Source organism: Equus asinus, chromosome 12 (genome assembly GCF_041296235.1).
Source record: "Equus asinus isolate D_3611 breed Donkey chromosome 12, EquAss-T2T_v2, whole genome shotgun sequence".
Taxonomy (NCBI): Eukaryota; Metazoa; Chordata; class Mammalia; order Perissodactyla; family Equidae; genus Equus; species Equus asinus.
Window position 1 is genome coordinate 72,278,889 of NC_091801.1, and position 23,627 is coordinate 72,302,515.

General features: G+C 42.1%; 1 long non-coding RNA gene across 7 annotated transcripts in view; it reads left to right on the forward strand.

Moving 5' to 3' along the window:
* Nucleotides 1-23,627, forward strand: part of LOC106824820 (uncharacterized) — a 454,906-nt gene that overhangs the window by 423,821 nt on the left and 7,458 nt on the right. For all 7 annotated transcript variants that reach the window (XR_011493359.1, XR_011493365.1, XR_011493361.1 and 4 more), the window contains 2 exons: nucleotides 2,318-2,399; nucleotides 8,597-23,007. This is a non-coding gene — a long non-coding RNA (uncharacterized lncRNA). The remainder of the gene's footprint in view (nucleotides 1-2,317; nucleotides 2,400-8,596; nucleotides 23,008-23,627) is intronic.

Consider the following 23,627-nt stretch of genomic DNA (forward strand, 5'->3'; position numbering starts at 1 on the left):
TAGCTAGCTGTCTTTCATCCCACTCTATATTTGCCCAAGGATGTGTCTCAATCTGGTATTATCTTGTTTATTTGGTTTTGCATTTATTGCCTATCTCTCCCAACTGGAATGTGGATTCCAGGGGGGCAAGAATTATGCCTCTTCTTATTCATTGCCATATATACATTGCTGAGCACACAGTCTGATACAGAGTAAGTGCTCAATAAATGTTTGTTGATTGAACGAATGGCTGCCATTCTAAAGCTTCTAAGGTTGCTTTAGAGGAGTACTAATGAGAGGAGAGTCAAACGGTTGTATAAATGTGGCCCCAAATATAGTCCTACAACCAAAGTACCATTTTATAAAAACAGTTTTATTACTTTGGGTGCATTTTGGAAGAAACTAAAATGAAAAGCAAAAGCTGTCTTCTCTCAGTGTTCTGATCTCGGTCTTGTACACCTTGGTACAGAGGACAAAAACAGAATGCAACTTAAAAACAAGACCTCCTAAACAAGCGTGTGTCTCAGCTCTGTGGTTTTGCTTGGGTGGGGAGCTCTGGGAGGGGAGGGCCCCGGCTCACGCCTGACAGCTGGCCTGCTCACTCCTCCCTGCCCTCGGTCTCAGCACACTGATCTCCACCCAGGCTTCTGCTGGAGGAGCTCCTCTTCTCGACATGCCTACCTTTTCTTCTTCCCTTGTCCAAGTTGGCTCCACCCTCAGCCTGGGTTCTATTTTACCCTCATCCCAGTGGCCAGGCGAGCTGAGTTCATGGCTCTGAGTTAGAATCCTGGCTTCGCGACTTCCTAGATGTATAATCTTGAGCAAATGGCTACCTTTTCTGAACTTCAGTGTTCTGCTATGTGGAAAAGGGATAACGCAGTGCCCATCTCACCGAGCAGTGATAAGGAATAAATGAGTGGTGTTTGTGAAGGGCTTAGGGTAGCACCTCATGCACGCGAAGTGTGCTCATGAGACTTAACTGTTTTGTCCTTCCTGCACTAATCCTAAAGACTACATTTTCTGAAATATTTGGTTCTGGAAATTCAACTATTCAATTTGAATCTGAAATAGTTTTTATTCGAAATTGCCAGCTGTATTATGTGTGTGGGTCTTTCTTCTGTACCAAGAAGTGGGTTTCTTGAGAGCAGGAACCAGAGGACACAGACGTACAAGGACACTTTCTACCTTCCTTCTTAGAACGCTTCTAAGCCCAGACTAATAATAACTGCTGTCGTTTGTAGAGCACTTTACATTTTGCTGCCGCTACTCCTGTTACTACTGCCACTCACACTGCTAGTACCACTCTTTCTACTATTATTACTCCATCACTACCTTTGCTATTACTCTTACTGCTGTTGCTACTTCTGCTATTATTAACACTAGGTAACATTTATTGAATGCTTACTATGTGACAGGCAAGAGTCTGTGCACCTTACATTCGTTATCTCACTTGATAAACACAACAGCCAGTGAAGGAGATAGTGTGCAGAGTGGTTAGAAATGTTAAGTTGGAAGTCAGAGTTCCTGGCTTTGACTCCTGGCTCCAATGACTAGTAGCTGTGCGATTCTAAGAAAGTTGCTGAACCACTCTGTCTCAATTGTCTTAAAATGGAGATATTAATAATAGAAGAGAATCAATGAGATAATGTGCGTGAAAAGTTCTGTAAATCTCTGAACAGTGCCTGGCGTTTAATGAACACTCAAGTTATTGCTGATATTAAGAACAGTTTTTAGTGTATTTAGGGGTTGTTTGTCCCCCTACTGTCCTGCCTTCCTCTGTACTCCCATAAAGCTGTGTTTTCTGCACATCTACTGCATATCCTACAGGATTGCAATAGTCTTTTACACCATGGATTCTCCTACCAGCCTAGATGCTTCTTTAGAGCAGAGGACTGAGCCTCGTTCACAGTTCTATCCACATTACCTCGTACAGATCTGGCAAATCCTAAGTTTTCAATAGACAATTGTTGAATGGATAAAGGACTGAATTTTTGAGTGTGTATTGTAAACCAAATCTTATGCTAACTTGTTATAACATTTAATGCACATACCAACCCCATAAGGTGGAAGACATTCCTCCCTGTTTCTCCCTTTCTTCCATAGTAGGAAGGGACTTACTTTCCCCTTTTTATGGTTAAGAAGACTTAGACCCATGGTGCTAAGTAGCCTGGCCACAGTCAAGTGGCTTCTCCATAGAAGGCTCTGAATCTATAACTTTGGACTCTACATACTATATCCAGAATATAGACTTAATAAATCCTAGATAGACTGAATTGCAATTTGGGAAACTCAATGAATATTCTTGAATAATGAGGCTTATTCTATCCCTTTATTTGAGAATAACATCTTGGCATCACCAGGAAGAGAAAGAATCTAGAATCCCTGCCAGGGTCTCTGAGCATGTCAAGCAATTTGAATCGGTGAGTATGTCACTAACCACAGCTGTGTGATAGGAAAATACCTGATTCTGTGTGTTTGGGCTCTTGACTGCCAGCTGAGCTGACTGCATGGCTGATCCACATCAATGTGGGAAAATTGTCTGTTAATCTTTTATTCCCATGTTCTTATTCAAAGAACACTGTTCCTAATTTGCCTGTGTTGTATGGACCCAATAATTGAAAGAACATAAAGTATTGTTTCCAGCTGGAGAGCAATCTCCTGGCTTAAACATTTAAAAAATTAAATACACATACACACATCTTCATTATAAAAGGTGGTAAATTAAACCCATCATAGAAAATTTAGAAAACAAAGGGAAAAAAATCACGCTTAATCCCACGACTTTAGCACCATTATTCTTAGCAAGTTGATGATTTTCCTTCCACAAATCTTCCTACTTCTTTTTACATTTTTATTTGTTGTAACAGTATTCATACAAAGCTGTTTCCTTACTTTCCCTTAACATTTTAACAGAACCATTTTCCTTATTGTTATAATACAGTATCCATGGCCATAACATTTAAATAGTTAAATATTGCTCCCACAGACCTTGTTAATTTTCCAGTTCTCACTATAAGAATGGCTTATTAGATCTAATTTTGATTTTCAGAGCCAATGGTGAAGAGGTATGGAAATGCAGGTTTTTCTTTGCCATTGGTCAGAGCTCTAATAATACCCAATTGTTAGGCTTGGGGTTTCATGGTCTTCGCTATTTGCAGATGAAATTTGTTACAAAGTCATTGCATCTTTGTGGAGGGATGTGAGAAATATCTGATCCAATTGCCTCATTTTGTAGAAGAGGAGATTGAGGCCCGTTAATCTGTGTGATGGTGGCCCCAGGTGAGAAGGTGTGCATCATTTTTAGGAACAGCAAGGAGGCCAGTGTAGCCAGATGACAGTTGACAAAGGGGAGATGGCAAGGACATAAGGACGGAAGGAAAGTGTGTGTGTGTATATGTGTATATGTGTGAGAGCTCACGTAGGGCCTTATGGTTCCCAGTAAGGCCTTGGACTTTTACTCTGGTAAGATGGACAGCCATAGGCACCACTCTGGCTACTGTGTTGAGAATAGAATGTAGGGGGAAGAGTGAAAGGAGGAAGATCATTGGAGGCAATGCAGAAATACAGACAGAGATGATGGTGGCTCAGGCTGGAGTGGTAGCATGAAGGTGGCCAGAAGTGGTCAGTTTCTACAAATATTTTAAAGGTTGAGATGATAGTATATAGTATTTGATAGTACATGAGATGATAGTATAGATAGATGGATTAGATGTGGAGTGTGAGGGAGAGAGAGGAGTCAAGCGCGGACTTCCAGTTCTTTTGGCCTAAATGACCAAATACCTGGTATTTCCATTTACTGAAGCAGGGAAAACTTCAGGAGGAACAGATCAGGGGTGCAAAGGGGCGGCATAGAGAGGCCAAAATCAGCAATTCAATAACAATTCAATTGCTGTTTATCAGACATTCGAGTAGAGATATCAAACTAGCAGTTGGACATACAAGTCTAGAGTGCAGGAGGTGGGTGCGGAGATATAATTTGGAGGTTTTGATTGTTGAATGGTGTTAAAAGCCTTGAGACCGGATGAGATGACCTAGTGGGTAAGAGTAGCTTAGTAAGAGAAGAGGACCGAGGACTCTTTTTTGGAGAGAGGAGGAGGAGCCTATGGAGGAGACCACAAAACAGCATCCAGTGAGGTGTTTAATGGCTGCATACCACCCCACCACATGGAGAAACTGTAATTTGCTGAGCCATTCCATTGGGGAAGGACATTAAGCAGCTTTCTGTAAGTACTCTAAAATTTCTACTACCCACATTCTAACAATGTTCTCCGGTATTTCCCTGGCCCTTCATGCAGACATCAACTATATGTTAGTACCTGGTGGGCTGATGCCCTAATCAAAACCCTGGGGGCACCTCATTAGATCTTTGACTAATTCAGTGTTTTGTATAATTTATTATAATTAGGCTTGAACTGGGCTAAAGTTAGCCTTTACACCGTCACTGATGTGAGAGAAATTCATTCCATTCAATCCAATAATCCTTATTAATTGTATAAATTAGCTATAAGTTAGCAGTAAATTAGTTAATCTATACTGGGTAATGAATAGTATAAGCAGTTCTGGCAGTGAGCAAAATCTACTGACAGGAATGAACTGCTTACAAAGACTTTCATGCATTCTTTGCTTGGTTACAATGACGGAAACTCTGGCACTATGGTTTTCACCTCATCTCCGAGGTACCTGACCTCCTGCATGCTATCCAGAAGCTCTAGGATAAAAGAGGAGGTGAAATCACAGGTTCTGGGATCATCCAGGCCCATATTAGAATCCAGGCTTCCACTCATTGGTGGTGTGGCCTTGGGAAAGCGCCTTCCTATCTCCATAATGAGACTATAATATGAATAACTACTGTAGAGAGTTTTAAGAATTAAATGAAATATGGTAAATAAAACGGATGGACAGAGTAAGTTCTTCACAATGATGAGCTCCCTAACTTTTCCTGTGAGTTTAGTTTTCAAAACCAGCTGGAATGACATCTCCTCTAGAAAAGGAAATTGGTTATTCCCAATTGCAATGATCGTCATTCTGGAAGCTCACACAACATGCAAAGGTTGCCTCCATTTTGTGTTATTTTGTACTACCTTAAAGTGAAGTTAGATATTTGCATGTTTCTCTTGCTCAGGAAAGAACCGAGACCTTATTCACGAGTGTATTCTCCCTGGCACCCCCCCTTTTAGAGCGGTATGTAATACATACCACTCATAGTGTGTGTTCAATATTCTAATCTTCTATATTAACTCTATCCAGAGAATTTCAGTGTGGATCTGTTTAATTAGTAGCAAGGTAGCTGAGGTCCTTGTGTGCATTTGAAGGTAATACAATGGTGTTTTAAAAAAATCTTTCAAATTCATGATCTGCCCTCCCTCTCTAATAGCCTGAATTTAAGAGGTTGATTTGAGAATGTTAACGCGATTTCCTTTCTTAGATGGGTGTTCCTGTATCTTGGGTAATTAAAAACCGCCACCATCTAAACTGAGAACCAACCGCAAGAACTGCTTAAAAAGAATAAAATGATTTTAACTTCTTACTAGGCCCGGATTCTTTTTATGGTTTTCTTTCTCTTTCTTTGATTAAATGACACCCCCACCACACACACACACACACACACACTTGACAATGAGTCACTTATTAGACTTATTTGTAGAGTAATTGATAAGCTCTGGAGAAGGTGATATATGATTAAGCACTAGCTTTTTCAACCTCAATTGCCGTTTCTTTATGACTTTTTGGGCAGAACGAAAATCTGCCTTTCAAAAGAAATATCTGTGATACAATCTTAATGAATATGATCAAGCTTATATGCATGTATTTGGACGGGAAAAAGATAATTCAAGTCAGCGAGTGCTCCCATGGGACTATTCCTGTGTACTGTACTAAGAAGTGTGTAAAATAAATGAACAATCACTGACTATGCCCTAGAAGTTCAAAGCTACCACTTATTGAGCTTTTACTGTATTCCAGGTGCAATGCTAAGCATTATACAAACATTTTGGTAATTATTTCATGTTCTCATAACAGCTCTGTGAGACTGAGTTTTTTTCATGCTCAATTTACACACCTAGAAAGGGAACCTTAAAGATGTAATTAACTATTCCAACCAAGGTCACTTGGCTCATAAATGGTGGCATTGGATTTTTAATCCACATTTGCCTGTTCCAAAGTCTGTGCTCATGCCCACCCTTGAGTGCCTCTTTTGTAAAAAGATTAAAAGATGAAATGGCCACAGATATTGTCCTTCAGAAGCTCTCAGTCTTATGGGGTGATAAAATATGTGAAACAAACCCCATAATTTAAGGGACAAAGTGGGACCCTAAGAAAGATCGAGAAAAACGCTATGGATGTTCCAAATGAGGAGAGGTGGTATTCTAACTGCTAACTTCTTCAGTTTCAACCAAGCCATCACCTCCTCCCAAAGGGCATTTTTGACTGTCTAATGCTCCTCCGTGACCCCCCTGCATACATGTCTTGTCAGTATACTCACCCCTGTAAGTGCTGAACCTCGTGGAAGGTTAAACTGCTTGGCATGCGATAGACGCTAAATGCGTGGAATGAAGGAGTGAATGATATCCGTGCTTCAAGGAAGGTACAGTGTGTGAGGTGGCTCTGAGGGACAGTAAGGATCTGGATGTGTGAAGATGAGAGTGGCAGCCCGGAGAACATTCCCAACAGAAGACTGGTTTAAATAAGTACATAGATGTAAGCAAATGCGGTGCTTCCATGAAGAATAGCAGAGAATGGTTTTGTTGGCCGTGATGGGTTCAAGAAGGGCAGCAGTGAGATAAAACTCGGGCTGTGGGCTGGGGTCAGCTACAGAGAACCTTAAATTCCAGGTCAAGGGATTCGCATTGTTCCTTAGCAAATAAAAAGGAGCCCTTGCAGGTTTTTGAGGAGTTCTGTGACTTAGCAAAATTCATTGGTATTAGACTTTAAAATATACTGGGATGGAGCAGGGCATATTGGAAAAGGCATTGTAACAGACATAGATTTGGATTTGAACCCTAACCTGGTAATTTACTGGGTAGCTTCAGGCATATAACAACTTCTCTCAGCTTTGCTCAGTTTCCTCGTCTACAAAACAGAATAATGAGAAATACTGTTAGAGTGGTTATGGAGGTTAGAGAAAGAGTATGTCTTGTGCTTTTCTTAGTCCCTGGTAAGTAGTAAGAGCTTAAGAAAGAGTATTTATTAATATTATAATAGGTCAGAGAAGGAAGAGACCGAAAAAGAGGGATCTCTGGGAAATTTGTGCAAGAGTCTTGATGAGTTTCCAGGAGGTCCTTGACAGAGAAGTGGCAGTGGAGATGCTGAGAAGGAAAGTGAGAAACTTGCAAATGATTAGAAGTCGGAATCAGAGGAGAGCGGAAGTTGGCTCTGAGATAGTCATGAACACAAGCGTGACTCCTGCTGTCAAAGATCTTAGAGTCTTATTTCAGAGACAAACTTCGTGTCAATGGGTTAATTAAGGCACAGAGCCCAAATGAGACAGCGTGGGATAGACTTCTGGAGACACAGAAAAACCAATAATAAGTCATGGGTGAAGCAGCTGCAGTTTACTGAGCACCTGCTTCGTGTCAGGAAATGTGCTGCATATATTTCCTTACTTAATACTCATTTTAGAGATCAGGAAACTAAAGTGTGAGAGGTTCAATAATTCCTCAAACACAGAGATCTGGCAGGTGGCTGAGTTGGAATCCAAAGCCATATCTGTCTGATTCCAATGTATGTCCTCTTAATCATTCTCCTAGTATATAAAATACACAATGAATGCTCTAGAAAGGAATTATGTTGGGTTCTAAAGTGTGGGGTGGGTTCTCAGTGGGAGGAGGGAGCATTTGAAGCACAAAAAAGAACATGAATGACATGCCAGGAATCAGCTCCTTCTATCCATGGGGCAATGAGGAAACTAGCGTAATCAGCCAGGGTTATATTTGATATTATCTTTTCTCCTGGGGAAAAAAGTAATGTGATTCTTTGTTTTCCAAAATAAAGTTAACTATAAAGAAAATTTCTTTCCAGATAGACTCTCAAGAAACAGCAGTATCTGTTCATGAAGAACAAAATCAGTGATTAATTGAGTTCAAAATTTTACAAAAGTGGTAAAGTTTGTAGCATATTTTAAGAATGTTGCTTTGCTATCGGAACTCAGCATTGTTCTGTAGTCTCTGCTGTCTTCTTTTTGTGGTACCATTGTTTTTCCGCTCCATTGTCCATTAGAATTTATTCCAGTCTTGAAATTCCTTTGAAGCTTTTCTTATGGATCCTCTTTATCCCGGTGGTCTCTCCTGTCACCAATCTTCTACACCCGGCACCATCCCCTTTCCAGGTACACTTGATTCTCATTATTCACAGTAAATATGTTGTATAAAGTTGCCATGAACACTGAATTAGTGAATATTGAACTCTTGCTCCTAAGCGAAATATAAAATCAGGTTCCTGCGACCCTCTGGTCACAACATTTTCATCAACTGATCAGTACATAAGCTTGCTTTCTATGTGTTTCTACTTAAAGACACCTTATTTAACATACAGTGTTGATTCGTTAACATTGAACTCACAGCCTAGAGCACTATAACTCACATTTGAACAAAGCTTATCTAACGTGTATTTTCTCTGTCAGGCACATCACAGCCTTCTTGTGCTTTGGGACACTGGACAGCACTTCAGCACTACCATCGGGGGCCATTTTAAACAGCGAACCAACAAAAAGCACAAAAGCGAGAAAAATGTGGTGCTAAATAGATCAGGAAAAGGACACCTGTTTACAATAAGATAGCTGAAACAAGAAGGGAGAGCATCACTTTGTTGGACTATAGCTGGGGATGCACACAATGGGTAAGGCAAAATTTTGGTGCTCTGCACAAGTGTTATGAAGGACCCTGAAAGAGCTGTGGCTATTGATTTTGCGGTTACAAATAAATTTCAGCAGGTAAGAAAATACACAAATATGGAATCCACGAGCAATGAGGATTGACTGTATTCACCATGTTTAACAGGGCTGAGTTATAACATCACACTTTGCCACTAGGTGTTACCATACCACACAAGAGCTACTTCAACGCTGAGTTTCCTTCAAGTTCTCTAACATAAACCAGGGCTCCGTTCGCTCACATTTTTGTGTTCCTAGCTTTGTAGAACAGGCTTGCCTAAATCAGTGGATCTTTTTAAAAGTGGGATGAGTATACTAAGAAGACAATGGGGAGCAAACATTTTATTTTACTACTACTACTAGGCATCAGAAGTTGGGACTTCTCTGTAGCAAGTGTTTACGTCATTGTCAACAATTTGCCAACGACGCATATAAATTCAGTTTGGTGGAAGCAGTGAAAATGGAAAGAATTAAGCGGAGGGGGAAAAGGTTCAGGGAAGGTGCCTTCCAGGAGATTTAATTTACCAGGAGCATTGAAAAGAAAGCATCACCATCGAGTGCCAGGAATGGCTTTGCCATCAGGCTGTAAGGGACATTCAGCGGAGGCCCTGTGGGTTGTGTATGAAGTTGTCCCCCAAGGGTTTGGAAAGTCCAGATTCATCCTGAAAGAAGACATATTTGCTTAGCTATTTGCTTGCTGAGTAAACATGACCACCACAGAACTGTTTTTAGCTGCTTCTCATGGAGGGGCAGTCCAGCTGGTTTGATGGCCCAGACATATGGTGCTGGGCGTGGGATGGATCTTCCCCGAATACCCTATTTTATCTTCTTGCTTCACAGTTCCGGAGTCTTCAGTGGCTCCCAAAGGTCCACAGCCAAATTCCTTGGAGTGTTACCCCAGAGACCGACACAATACGACCTTGGCCTATTTTTCACGTCTCCCCATCCTTTCCCACTGTAGCTAGAAAGAGGCTTTTCTATATGGCCGCTAAACAAAATGTCATACACCTATTTCCACATTTTTGCACCCCATTACCAACATACGTGCACTTGATTCCATTTCCTCACCATCTGAGTAGGAAAACCCACCCTTTAAGGCATAGCTTAGGTTTCAACTTTATTTTTTTATTTTTATTTATTTTTTTGAGGAAGATTAGCCCTGAGCTAACATCTGCCAATCCTCCTCTTTTTACTGAGGAAGACTGGCCCTGAGCTAACGTCCGTGCCCATCTTCCTCTACTATATACGTGGGACGCCTACCACAGCATGGCTTTTTGCCAAGCGGTGCCATGTCCCTACCGGGGATCCAAAGGGGTGAATCCCGGGCCTCCAAGAAGCGGAACATGGGCACTTAACCGCTGCGCCACCGGGCCGGCCCCAGGTTTCAACTTTAGAAGAGTCTTTCTTGAACTTTTAACCCCACAGTGAATTCTTCCCTTACAAGACTAGGTACACTCAGGATTCTTCCAGCTCGGAAATCCTGACTTCACGAATTGTCATCTGTATCACTCCTCTGTCATTCGTGTTTATCTTTCCAGGCTGTCATCTTACAAATATTTATTTCAGTTTCAGTTCATCTATAGAACCGTATTGCATTCCTCTTTGTGGGTCAGACTGTATGTTGCTTCTTGGTTCTTTAGCTTCCTTATCTGTAAAATGAGGATAATAATAGGAACTACACTGTAGGGTTGTTTTGAAGATTAAATGAAGAAACATGAAACAGTGCTTAGAAGACAGCCCTGATTAGGGAATAGGCTTAATCCACTATTATTAATCATTTTATGCTTCTTTGCGTCTACTACCCCCATGACAGTAACATCATAAATGCTCAACTTCTATTTAGAGTGGAGTTTTCTCATACGCCTATTTAACTCATGCAAATTCAACTACATGCTCTTTTATATGTAAGTACAATATTATAAAATTATATTTCTGCACAAACACTAATTACTGTATCCATCGTATATTTATATGTATATATTACTGTGGCAGATTATATATAAAAGAACATGTATAGTGTCCTTTCTGGGCAACTTAAGGGATTTTCAATGGTAATTTTAGCTATATGTAACATTTACATGTCACATGAGATTCAACCCCATTACTATATGTTAGATGTTTTACATACATTATCTCGTTTAATCTTTGTGCCCATTCATTTCACAGAAGAAAAATTTAAGGCTCAGGGAGGTTAATCAACTTGCCCAAAGTCACACAGCTAGAAAAATCAAGATTTTTAAACTACAACAGTCTGAAACCCAAGCCTTTGGCCATTCATTCCCATCCTTATTGACTGATCCGGCCTGTGAGTACCACACAGACCCCCGTGTGAGCAGTGGTCAGTGGTCAACAAAGAAAGATAGGTCATCTCTGGAAATGTGGCCATGGGAGCTCTGTCTGGCCTCCAGGAGTGAGGGCATCTATAAAAGACAGGGGACAACTCTTTTAGTCTGAGCCTCTGGTTCTTTTAGATACATGTACCATGTCCTGCATGTCAATGCAAGCTGTGGCTGGAAGCCAGTCTTTGACTCTGTATCCACTGGCTGATGTAGGCAAAGCTCTGATTTCATCAGCCTAATGTCACTCAGTGTTTCTTTTATTGCTCTTGAGGTGACATCTCCTGACAGCACCTGATGACATTGTTCTGGGTGGAAGTTCGCAAGGGATCCTGCTCAGGAATATTTCCAGTCCAAATCTGAGCTCTTGATTTGATTTGACTTGAGAGAGTAATGAATTGGAAGAGAGTTGGCTCATAGCTCAGGACTCGCCCCCAAACACTTTGCCACACGAACAGAATAGTAACATTCTCGTTGTTGAATTCAATAAACATTTGCTCTGTGCTGAGTCTTAGGCATAAAAAGGTTAACAGGACATGACCCTTACACTCAAGGGGCTTATAAACAAGCCATATTCCATAATAAATTCCACATTTCCTTTTTACTAAGACAGATTCCAGGCTGCACTTCTGTATGGTTTGCTCACTGTCTGTGAATTCTGTTTGTCCATCTGTGTTGGCAATACTTGCCTTGGCTGGAAAGGAAGAGTGACCAAAACTGTGAGGCAGGACAGGTGACAGGATGCTCACTGAGTGAAGAGTTAGGAGACATAGCTCAAATTCTAGTTCTGCTCCTTATTTTCTATGTGGCTTGGGATGCATAATTAAATCTTTCTGAGATTTTCTGTCTAGAATGTAGATAATGCTATTATTTCCCTCATATTTGCTAATACACTTCAGAGTAATCTATAAGCTGTAAGGCATTCTTATTTTATATGAGGTTAAATGTGTTGTATTTTATCATAGCCTACATTTTGGAAATCTAGAAATCCATCTTTTGTTAGCTGTAGTCTTTTTTAATTCGCCAGACTATTAAATTAATGAGACCATTCCATCCCCTGACTTTTAGGTAAATGGGAATTAATGGTCATATTTCCTGTCTTTTAAGAGCTGGCAATTAGTTAAGACCATAGTGATTAAATTTCCTGGAATGGATCCGGCACCTAATACAATTATTCTTTCCCAAGCAAAGACTTGAGAAAGCTTGAGAAAGGATTTCAGGGCTACCTTTGGATAAAGAGAAGCAGCATGCAGAACTGATGGGATCTATACGAAATTTAGTGGTTCATGAGGATTAATGACATGCAATATTCGAAATCTGGATTAATCCTAGCACACTTGAATTTACCTTCTATCTTCTGAAATCAGGTTCTGGACGCTGTTTGCTATACTATAGCAGACTTTCATTTTGGAACATGCAGATGAAATCAGTATTGAGTTAGTAGAATAGTCAAGCGTGTTTTGACCTACTTCCAGGGAACTAAGTTTGATGTAAAGTTTATTTCTTCTCAGTAACGGCTCTGTTATTCAGGATAGAGGGCATATTCGCATGAAGAAATCAAGATTCTAAGTAAGAGGATATTGACCCATAAGAGAAACTGGATGGCAGAACAACTATGGTTAGCTGAATGGGCTTTGGAGCCAGACTTGAGTTTAAGTCCTGATTCTGCCACTTATGAGCTGTATGATCCTGAGTAAATTATTGAACCTTTCTAGTTTTATTTTCCTCATCTATAGAATAGGATAAGAATGGTAACCCCCTCATAAGGTTGTTGTGAAGAGTAAATAAGATAATGAATGTAGAATGCTCAAAATGTTGACCATTATCACCACCATCTTCATCATTGTCATCAACTTCTTCCTCATCACCATCATCTGCCTTCACTTTCCCACTTATTCCTGTGGCTCAGTTGAAATCCATCTCAGCATCTCAGATCTTCCACTTGATTCCAGCCTGCCATCTCCTATATCAAATAATGGCTCATGTTTTCTTTTCTTAACAGATTCGTTTCGTGTCTTCTAAAACTCATTTAGCTCAGCTATCTGAAGCTAACTCTTGAAGATAGGAGTAGATTATGCTTTTTGATCCTCACAGAAAAATGGCCAAAATACCCACCAAGATTTTCAGAATTCCAGCAATGGGGGATAAAATATGGTCTCAATGACAGTTGTAATACAGTACTTATTTGGCTGGCACCCCCTTGCTCTTCCCTCACATTCAGCCAAAATGGTGCCTGGAATCCCGGAGAGTATGTCATTCACGCTCTGAGGAACTAGTCTTCTTGGCTGTGATAATTGCAGTTTGTTTATTATCTTCCATCTTCCATTCTCTCATTTACTCATCCGTTTGTTCACTTATTCATTTGCAACGGTTACTTTTTCCATGTTATGGAACAGGCTCAGGGTGTAAAGGAGAGACATGATGGCTGTCCTAATAAGACACGCAGTCTAACAAGGGATGTTAAAAGGGAAACAGACAATTACAATTCAGTATGATAAAGGTTATAGTGAAGGAAGCAGAGTGCTGGGAAGCATAGAAGAAGAATGCCTGACCTGTGTTGGTGGGTCAGGGAAGGAACGTAGAAATGGTTGATGTTGCAGCTGGGTCTGGCCAGTCAAAGAGCGAAGGTGCAAGTGGTCCAGACAGAGGCACAGCAAGAGGCTAAGGGAGAACTCCATCTTGCGGCTCTCCGCAACCACCAGCAATCACCTGCTCTTGGCTGTCTAGCCCTTTTTATTTTTACTTCCTCTTTTCTTGATAACTTGACCAGATACCTGAGACATGAAGCAATGTGAATGAGAGCCACTAGTTAACCTTTGAAACCTTCCTCTGTGATCTTTGAATCAAATGTGTGTTTTCACGCAGAGATGCTTAGAGATTGTGACAAACCCAGTCAGGATCCTCTGTGACATGCAATTCTGTATCCCCTCTGACCTCAAACTGAGACAGATCTCTGTCTCTGTCTCTCTCTCCTTCTATAGTCTACACGAACTATACTTGAGACTTCAAACCAGAGGGGTAATGTGAGATGTCCAGAATCACACAGCAAGTCGATAGCAGAGACAGGAACTGGAGACAGGTTCTAACTTGAGGAAAAACACCCTTGCACACAAAATAAATTTTCAAGCTTTCAAAAATTTGCTGATGCCCTTCCTCTACCTGGAATGTCCTTCTCCACATCCTACCAGGCTTATTGCAAAGGCCACTCCTCTAAAAGCATCCACAATTCTCCAACCTCTGCTCCACCACCCCAGTCCTAGGAAGGATTAACTACCTGCCCTTCTGTGCTCTCTGGCATTTGTTGAGGCCTCTCTTTTAGAGTTTATCCCTCAGCGTTATATTTGCGTTAGGTGGAAATTGTCAAAGGCTGTCAAGACCGGAACTATCTCTGAGTCATCTGGGTATCCTTGGCATCTAGTAGGTCCTCAATGAATCTTGCTGTATGGCTCAACGATACATCTCAGAGATGTCTTATTTTATTTGGGTCAAGGTGCCTTTCAGTTTGAAGCCATCTGCAAGTTTTCTTTTTAACCTCAGAGAAGGTCATATTCCTTTCCAATAAGCTTTTATCTTGACCGTGCTCATGGAGTTGGAGGCTTGTGTGGGCCTAGCTATTGGGCAACATGCAAACAGAACACTCTTGTGATGCATGGGTGTGAGATTTCCATCAAGGACACGCACTTGATAAACCACTATTTTCACAGAAGCAAATACAAACCGTGGTTACCCAAGCAGACCAATCCTGGGAATCCTCTCTCCGTCTTAAACAGGATTTCCTGGGTGAATTCTTTTGTCTTCTTGCAAATATCCCAGTACTTTCTGCTGCTTTCAATTGCAGTTTTCAAATCCAGGGGTCTGAGGCTGGGCTCACGTGGCTGGCTCAGTGATTGACTGATTTCAGAACCCGAAAAGGAGCCTTTCCTTACTTCACTGGAAGATAAAATCAGTGTAGGAGAGATTTTGGAGTTGGAAAGAACTGAGTTCTAGTTCTGGCTCCATTAGTGCAACTTTGAGCAAGTCTCATTACTCCTCTAAGCTTCAGTTTCCACACCTGCAAAGCGGGGTGTCTTCCTGGAAGGGTTTTGGAGAGGACTAGATGTGATAACAAAAACGGGTAATGAAATGAATCTAGTGGATACTTGGCACTCCTTAAAGGTGAGTTCCCTCTCCTTCCAGAGAGGTGAGGCAGACAAATGATGGTGAGATAATCTCTTTTGAGGGTGCTAAAAGCTGCTAAAGGTAGCAGCATTTTGTACTAAGTGACTTCTTTTGCACCTCTTTTTTCCCTTTTTTGGATAGAGGCAAGTCAGTATTTCCCCTGATAGGTTTTGTCTTATTTCCCTCAGCTGCCTGAAACCACCAATTGTTCTTTTTTCTGAATGGAGACCCCACGGGCCGCCTTCTCACCACAGTGGTTGTTTGGGCCCTCCCCCCAACTCTTGCACCCCTGCCCTGTCTCACCCCAGCCTGCCGTTGCTGCAGTGGCCATTTCCCAAATACCAGGAACTCAGCGTACCGCAAACTGCAAGTTTGCTATTACTTTGGTCCAGGGTTTTGACCCATGCAGCACATCCTGTTAGAACAAAATAGGTACTGAAAGTGGTAATTATAACACTGAACACCCCTCCCTGTCACATCCCCCACCCTGTGAAATTCCCCAAGAAGAGTTAGAGAGGTGAGGCAGGGGGACGAATTTTCCTGAGGGCCAGAAGGCACTCAGAACAGATGCCCTCCCATCTCCCTACTACTTGTTCATGTATGAAGAAAGATAACGTCATCTATTTCTTCGAATTGGTAATCTACGCACATAGAACACAATTAAAAAGCTATGAAGTGGTCTCCGATGAAAATGTGCTGCTCCTGTCCTCCACCCTATATTCTCTATGGCAAAGCCAATTTCCTGGACAATTTCTTGTATCTCTGCAGTATTCTAAGCATATGTATTCTACATTTCCCCCCGCCCCGCACAAAGTAGCGTAATACACATATTGTTTTGCACCTTGATTTTTGTACTTAGCCCCATATTCTGAAGCTCATCTACACTTGAGTAGATATGGACCTCTCTCCTTCTAAATGAAGAGATAGTACTCATTTATATATATGACAGAATTTATTCAAGAAGTTCTCTGCTGATGGGCATTTAAATTGTGTGCAAAAATGCAATGACTAACTTTGTGCATAAGTCACTTCTCCTGATTTAGTTCTAAATCCATTAAGAAAGTATGAAGGTGGAGGTACCATAAACTGGCTCAGAAGCTCAAACACCTGGAATTTCTGGGATGTTCCTGCCAGCTCTGCTTGTCCTTCTTGGGAATTCTCACTCTCCTTTGAAGATTGGGCTCACAGGTCACTTCCTGTTTTAAGCCTTTCTAGACTAGCACCAGCGAGGAAAATTTGCTCCTGCATCTTTTGGGTTTCTAGGCAGTGGCTCCCAAGCTGTAGCTGTATAAGGATGGCCCCAAGGACTTGTTAAAACCCAGATTGCTGGGCTCCACTTGCCCCCAGAGTTTCTCATTCAAGAGGTGTGGGGTAGGGTCTGAGAATGTGCACTTCTAACAAGTTCCTAGGTGCTGTTGCTGATGCTGGTGGTCAGGACCACACTTGGAGACCCACTGATCCAGTGGTTTCCCCACTGTTTAGCACACCTCTTATGGACAAGCCCCCCCATCCCTATCCTACTCCCAGCCTGGGTCAGCTCCTCTTGAAATACCCATCTTTCCTTCTTTAACCTGAAAACTCTATGAGGGCCGAGACTTGCCACATGTTTATTCCACACTCTATCTGCAGGGCTTCGCAGAGCCCCCAAGGATGTAATAGGTGGACAAAACATGTGTGTTAAGTGAATGAATGCATTGAAATCATTAGTTTATTAAGCCTCTCCCCACAATGCTAAATTCTTTAAGGCCAGGACCTCTAGGTCCCTAAATCTCTTTCTTCTCCATCTCCATGGCCACTAGCTGGTCTTTTTGGCCTGTCTATTGCTCTGTAACTGGTCTTTCCAGCTTTGCTCTCACCCTTGTTCTAGTCCCTTCTCCCTAAGGCAGACAGACTGATAATCTAACAACATAGATTGGAAAGATTGGCAACTGCCTTGATTTCTATCAATAAGAGGCTGGTTAAATAAATTATCATGCATCTACGTCAGTGCATGAAGAATTTCTTAACTCTTTCTTAAAGTTGCATACCCTCTCTTATGGACGTCATTCAGTTAAATGCTATAGCATTGGAGGGGTAGGGTACTTTAGTATTACTAAATGATGCATTCTAAATCTCTATTTCATAGATCACGTTTCCACTAAAGCTTTTTTTTTTTAATTACTAGTTTTCTATTGATATAAGTTATGCCTGGATCTTCAGTAAAGTATTTGAGGATATCAAGGTACTCATTGGTGGAGGGCTTCTTGTGGAAACTGATGAAGGAATTGCAGAGTCAAGTCAAGCTGGATTTCGTTGGCCTTGCTTAAGGACTTGAACTTTATTCTACAGTCAATAGGAGATGTGGAAATGCACAAAGTGGGGGAACCATGGTTGATTCGCATTTTAAAGAAACTCCTCTGCCTGCAATGTGGTGCTTGGCTTTAAAGGAAGAAGGGAGAACAGCCAGGAAACAGTCAGGTGAGCAGTAATGAGGGTCTCAGCTCAAGAACAATGGTAGCAGGGTTGGAGAGGAGGGGAAGATCCAGAGGCAAAACTGACCAGATTTGGCTTTTGACTGCATATGGGGTATGAGTCACACGGGTATGCTTGTGTGCACGAGTGTGGGCACACGTGTGTAAGAAAGAGCATGCATGTGGTTTGTGTGTATGTTTTTCTTGGTGTGTGTATGTTATGGAGGTGATGCTTGTGAGAATCAGTAGGATTAACAAGGACTCCCTAGTTCCCGGCTGCAGTAACTGGATAGTTGGTGGTGTGGTGTATCTAGTGTTAGAACACGGAGCAAGCAGCTTTTGGAGTGGTAGAGAAGAGGAATTCAGTTTGGGCTGTGTGGATTTTGAAACGCTCATAAGAGGAGTCCTGCAAAGAGGTGAATATTCCAGTCTGAGGCTCAGCAGAGAAGCCAGAGCAGGATAAGGTATATATTTGCGATGTTGGTGTACTCAGATGGATCATCCCAGAAGGGCAGGGACTGAAATCCAAAGGGTTTGGAGATCACCGATGCTTGGAATCACCAGGCAGAGGATATAGATTCTCGGGGGAGTTAGAACAGGAATAGTGAAAAAGGATGGAGGCGCACTATAGTGAAGGCGAGAGCAGGATCCGAGACCAGTGACAGGTCAGATGAGTTGATTGCTGCTGACGATTGCTGACGATGACTGGAGAGAAATCACAGTGACATGGAGCAGAAATCTGAACACAGTGTGGAGAGGAAGGGGAAGCCAGGGAGGGGGGATCAACCCTATCAGTAAATTCAGATGCAGAAGGACAGAGAACGATGAGGCTGCAACTAGATGTTTCCGTCTTGGGTTCACTGAAAACATTGCTCAGTTTTTGTTTGCTATGCAAACTGAAGGAATTATGTAAGCACTTTTATAACACCACCTCATCATGTTACCACTGAAAAATCTTGAAAATTTTGAAAACAATACAACAAACCGCAAGCTTAAAAAAATAGGAGAAAAAACCCCACTCCATTTCTTTGATTTTTGTGTCATTTTCTTCCAAGCTGTGTGACAATCATTGCAGGGAGAAAGATGGGTGATCATTTTAAACACTGTTTTAAGCATCTGCTAAGGCCACCTGGCAGTCAGATTCATTAAATATCGGTGCTGATAGGGACGGCATGGATTGCCTTTCTAATATCACTCTGCAGCTGGGTGACCTTGGATAAGTCATTTCACCAATGAGGAAGCTGCTGTGGTTTCTTATCAGTACAATGAGGCCCTTGGATGAGGACATCTGGAACAAGGCAGCTGTGGAGGACTCCACTGAGTTGATCCTCTGCTGGGCAGAGCTTAAGAAGGAAGTGATGAGAACTGGGGACATCCTCTCCCTTTCACACCTTTGCACTTAATGTAGCAACTTGCTGTTTTGTGCCAGGTACCAAATGCCAGTGCATCACAAGTTGCATGGCTGATTAGACTTCTAAAAGTTTGCTGCAATCTTACTTTCATAATGGATTTCTGCAAGGTCAAAGTAAGATTGCTTTCAGAATGATCTGTGGTTTAAAGCAGCAAAAATTTAGAAAGTATGGATTCACAACTGGGTTTTGCTATTAACTATTAATTACAAACCACTGTCAAGCCATAGTTCTCAATCCTTAGCTGCATCAGAATCACCAGGAGAGCTTGTTAAAATTCAGAATGCTGAGCCCCAACAGCAGAGTTTCTGATTCAGTGGGTCTGGGGTGGAGCCTGAAAATTTGCATTTCTTGTAGTTCCCAGGTAAGGGATGCTGATGCTGCTGGTCCAGGGCCCACACTTCGAAAAACTAGTGTAGAAGAAAGACCCCTGGCCTCAGATCCCAGGTCACTCAAAGTCTCTGAGCCTCTGTTTCCTCATCCATGAAATGGGGACATCCAGGCCCAACAAACCCAGTGCTTAGAATTTAAAAAAAAAGAAAGAAAGAAAAGAGAAAACCAAGGTTCTTCTTCTTTTTTTTTCCCCTGCATTTTTTCCAAGCTGTACGCAGGTGGGCAGGGAGGAGGATCATTTTAAGCACTATTTCAAGTATCCGCTAAGTGACCTGTCACAATTTCTTAAATCTCTTTGCTGGGAGGAACTGTGTGGATTGCTTCCTCCAACCTACATCTACAGCTGGGTGACCTTGGGCAAGTCCTTCACTCTGGCGGAAACCTCTTCTGTTCGCATCTCATTGGGCAGAAATGGATCATGTTGCTACCCCTAGAACCACCCCATTAAGGTCTCTGTCTTCTGCCTTAAGACTTTAAGGACGTTGATGACTGGGTCTGCCTTCTATCAATTTTGTGGGGAGACCTGGGCATATTGCTGCATAGTGATCAGAATTTAGACAGAACTAGTTTCAAACTTGGCTATGCCATTTATTAGCTCGTGAACTTGGACAAGCGACCTGAACTCATGGAGACCCAACACCTCATGATTAATATGGAAATAAAAATACAACTGACTTTCTGGGATGGCTATGGAGATTAAGTGATATCAGGGATATAGATGCTTGACATGTTTTTGGACACATAGTAAAGAATCAATAAATGGTCGTCATCATGTACTTGGAAATGCCCAAAATAGAGAGGTGGTTACTCAATAATTCCTGGAACCCACCTGAGCTAAATCATGACCAAGCAGACAGTTAGGGTATTAAAGCAATAACTCAAAACACCGAGAAAAAGAACGAAAGCAAAATAGCCCCTCTTTCCCTAAACGAAACCTCTGAATGTTCCCTTGTGGGCGGCAATGGGTGGGATGTGGGCCGACCCAGGAAGATGAGAAACAGCTGGCATGTCACGGGGAAGCCCCGGCAGAAGCCGTCCGGTCCACCTGCAGCAGCAGTTTCTGCAGCACCCTGTTTGCCAGATCCTAGAGGTGAAGAAAAGTCAGAGCAGCCACGAAGGGAGAGGGAGGGGGAGCAAGGAGAGAGCTAGTCAGACTTTGCAATTATCTCCCTGACTGCTTAGAATGTAATGTTCCTCTCTGCCCTCTTTCCTTTTCACGTTGTAATTTTCTTCACGGAAAGAATACAATGGAGAACATATTCCAGACTGTCGAGAGCTTGCTACTAACTCCAACGGCCCCGACATGGGTACAGATAAGGAGAAAAAAATGGAGGCAATTTTTTTTCCCCTGCAGAGATTTCAGAGATTGAAGCTAAGACATCCAGTTGCATTTGAAAATCGCGTTACCTGCCCACTTAATGGTTTCGGTATGATCTGTCCCCGCTGTTCCGTGCTCAGCAAGTTTCAATAGCTGCTTTCCTTGCTGGGGGTTGATGCTGTACCACGGGATTCTCGCTTTACCCGCAAGCACTGGAGAGGATGGGCGAGTCAGCCTGGGCTGTGTGGTTTGCTCCACCTGGGTTCCCATATGAGGGTTTAATTGTCCACATTTTCTTCTCACCTGTCTCCAGGAAGTGGGGAGAGAGCGCAGAACAGAGGTGAAGAGGGCCATGAGGACACAGGTGCCCTCTCCCTTCCCTGCTGATTCCCTCCATCTCCTCCCCACCTTCCTTTTTCATTCTCTCTCCTGTCGTTCTGTTCCTAGCCCGATTTTTCCCAAGCTTTCAACTTTGAGCTCAAATGAGCAGCCAGGCTGCATTTGGACACAATATCACCGAGTTGCCCTCCAGAACGGTTGTATATTTTCTCCAGCAGAACATGAAAGCGTGTGAAATGAGAAGATCCATTTTCTTATCTCTTTGTACTCATGTGGACCTGTCTGATGGAGTAGCTTTCCCAGGATATCTCTTAGCGCCATTAAATAACTTTAATGCTGCCCTGCTAAACCTTGTTTTCCAGGAGACCCCATCGTCTCTGAGAGGCCACATGGAGCAAAACACAGTTATCTGAACCAAGGGCTTCTTAGACCAGCCAGCCCCCAGCTGACCCACTAGCAGATCGCTGATGCATGCGTGAATCCAGTCAAGATGAGCTGAGCCCAACCTATATCAGAACAGTCCATCCGACCTACCAGCTAAAGAGAAGGAAGAGAAGTTTGTTGTTTACATTGTTGCCGTTTATTGACCATATACTACGTGCCAGAAATTGCTAAATTCAGAGAACACAATGACGTATGGAATCTGATCTCTTCTCTTGAATAGGTCAAGAGCATTCAAAGTGAGATTAAGATGGGAAAGGGCTACAATGTCTATTTGACAGATGGGAAAAACTGAGGTATGAAAGAGTGCTATGGTTTGCTTAAACGGGCACTGAGACATTGAGGTTGCGCTACGAGGAGAAGGCCAGAACTTGGCCATCCTTAATGTAAGCATTTACTCAGAGGAAAACTGTTAATCAGTTGGAGAAATGGAAAGAACACTTCCTTTCCAATCTTCACCTCTCCTTTCAAATATTTATTTTAATTTGCACTTATTTGGCAATGTAGGAAATATAAAAAATTTGCCCTAGCTTTGCTTACATTTTATGTGGGGAGAGGAGATATAACTGCCCAGAATTTCAATAACGACGCAAGAGTTTAAGGCCAATATTCACCAGCTAAAATGAGACGATCATTTTGAATTATACTGTCCCCCAATAGATCACGGTCATATCCACCAGACTTTGAGCTCCTGGGACCTAGGACCTGCGTCTTGCTCAATATCGCATGTCAGCAGCTAGCAGGGAAATGAGTCATTGAGATAATTAGGCATACAGTTTGCTTTTGCTTTAAGAGGACCAATTCTAAATGGCATTCCTGTTATATTTCCTTTTGTTTTTTCGTTTGTTTTGTTTTAACTTTAACAAGTAGAATCAGAGCATTTCATGTCTATCATGGGGAGGAGAACCGACATTTGTCAAACACTTGCCACATTCTAGGCCCCATGTCAGGCCTGTTATGTTCTTAATGAATTTAATCCTCACAGTGACCATACGAGGCAGATTTTTATCTCTGGCCCTGTACAGATGTCAATACTGGGCCTCTCTGAGTAACCTGTCAAATTTCACACAGTAAGTATATGGAATAGAATTTTTTTACTTAAAACTTATTTCCTCTCTCCATGCTAACACTCTACCTTGAATCTCAGCTGGATCAACCCCTTACCTAGTGACTTGTAAATCTTCAATTTGAAAAGTTTTGCAATGAACGGAGAGAGGAGGAAAGCCATAGTTTAGAAGAGGACTCACACATTTTCAGCTGGAGAACAGTGGGAGCCCCAGAGATTATGGAGTCGCCGTGGGATAGATTAGCATGTGGGGTATGTAATGACAGGGTCCCCAGACATTCCTGGATTGAAGAGTTTGTGCATGTCTTCCTGCTTTCACCAGCTGTACTTGCCTCTGATTTAATTATATGCTCAGGGTACAGATGCCTCTAGAATTGCAGGCCGTCGCTTGCTTCCCAGGAAGGGTTATTGGTTAGATGACGCTCAGCTTATGGAATGCAGAAAAAAATAGATGTTGGCTTGTCCCTTAGCAGTGGAGATACATTTGAATCATTGTGAGCCAAGATTCACTCATTAGTTCATCCAAAAATATTTATCGATTACTTGGTGGACATTTATATTTTCGTTCACCTTAACAGGAAAGTGGACAGAGTATTCCATTATCCTGGTAGAATGATTAGTCCAGAGCATATATTTGGCCTGGGATATAAGCCAAGCAAGAGTCCAATATAGGGAATTAACAACGGACACTCAGAAGAACAGTGTCTCTCAGATCTTGAGCTGAAAAGATTTTGAAAGACTGGGGTTGCCAGGGGTCACTTTACTCACCATGCTAAGAAAATCTGCCTGAGAAGGAAGCTAACACAGAGGAAAGCAGACCCAAGACATGGAGAGAGAGGAAATATTTGAACACCTGGATCCTGCCATGCCTG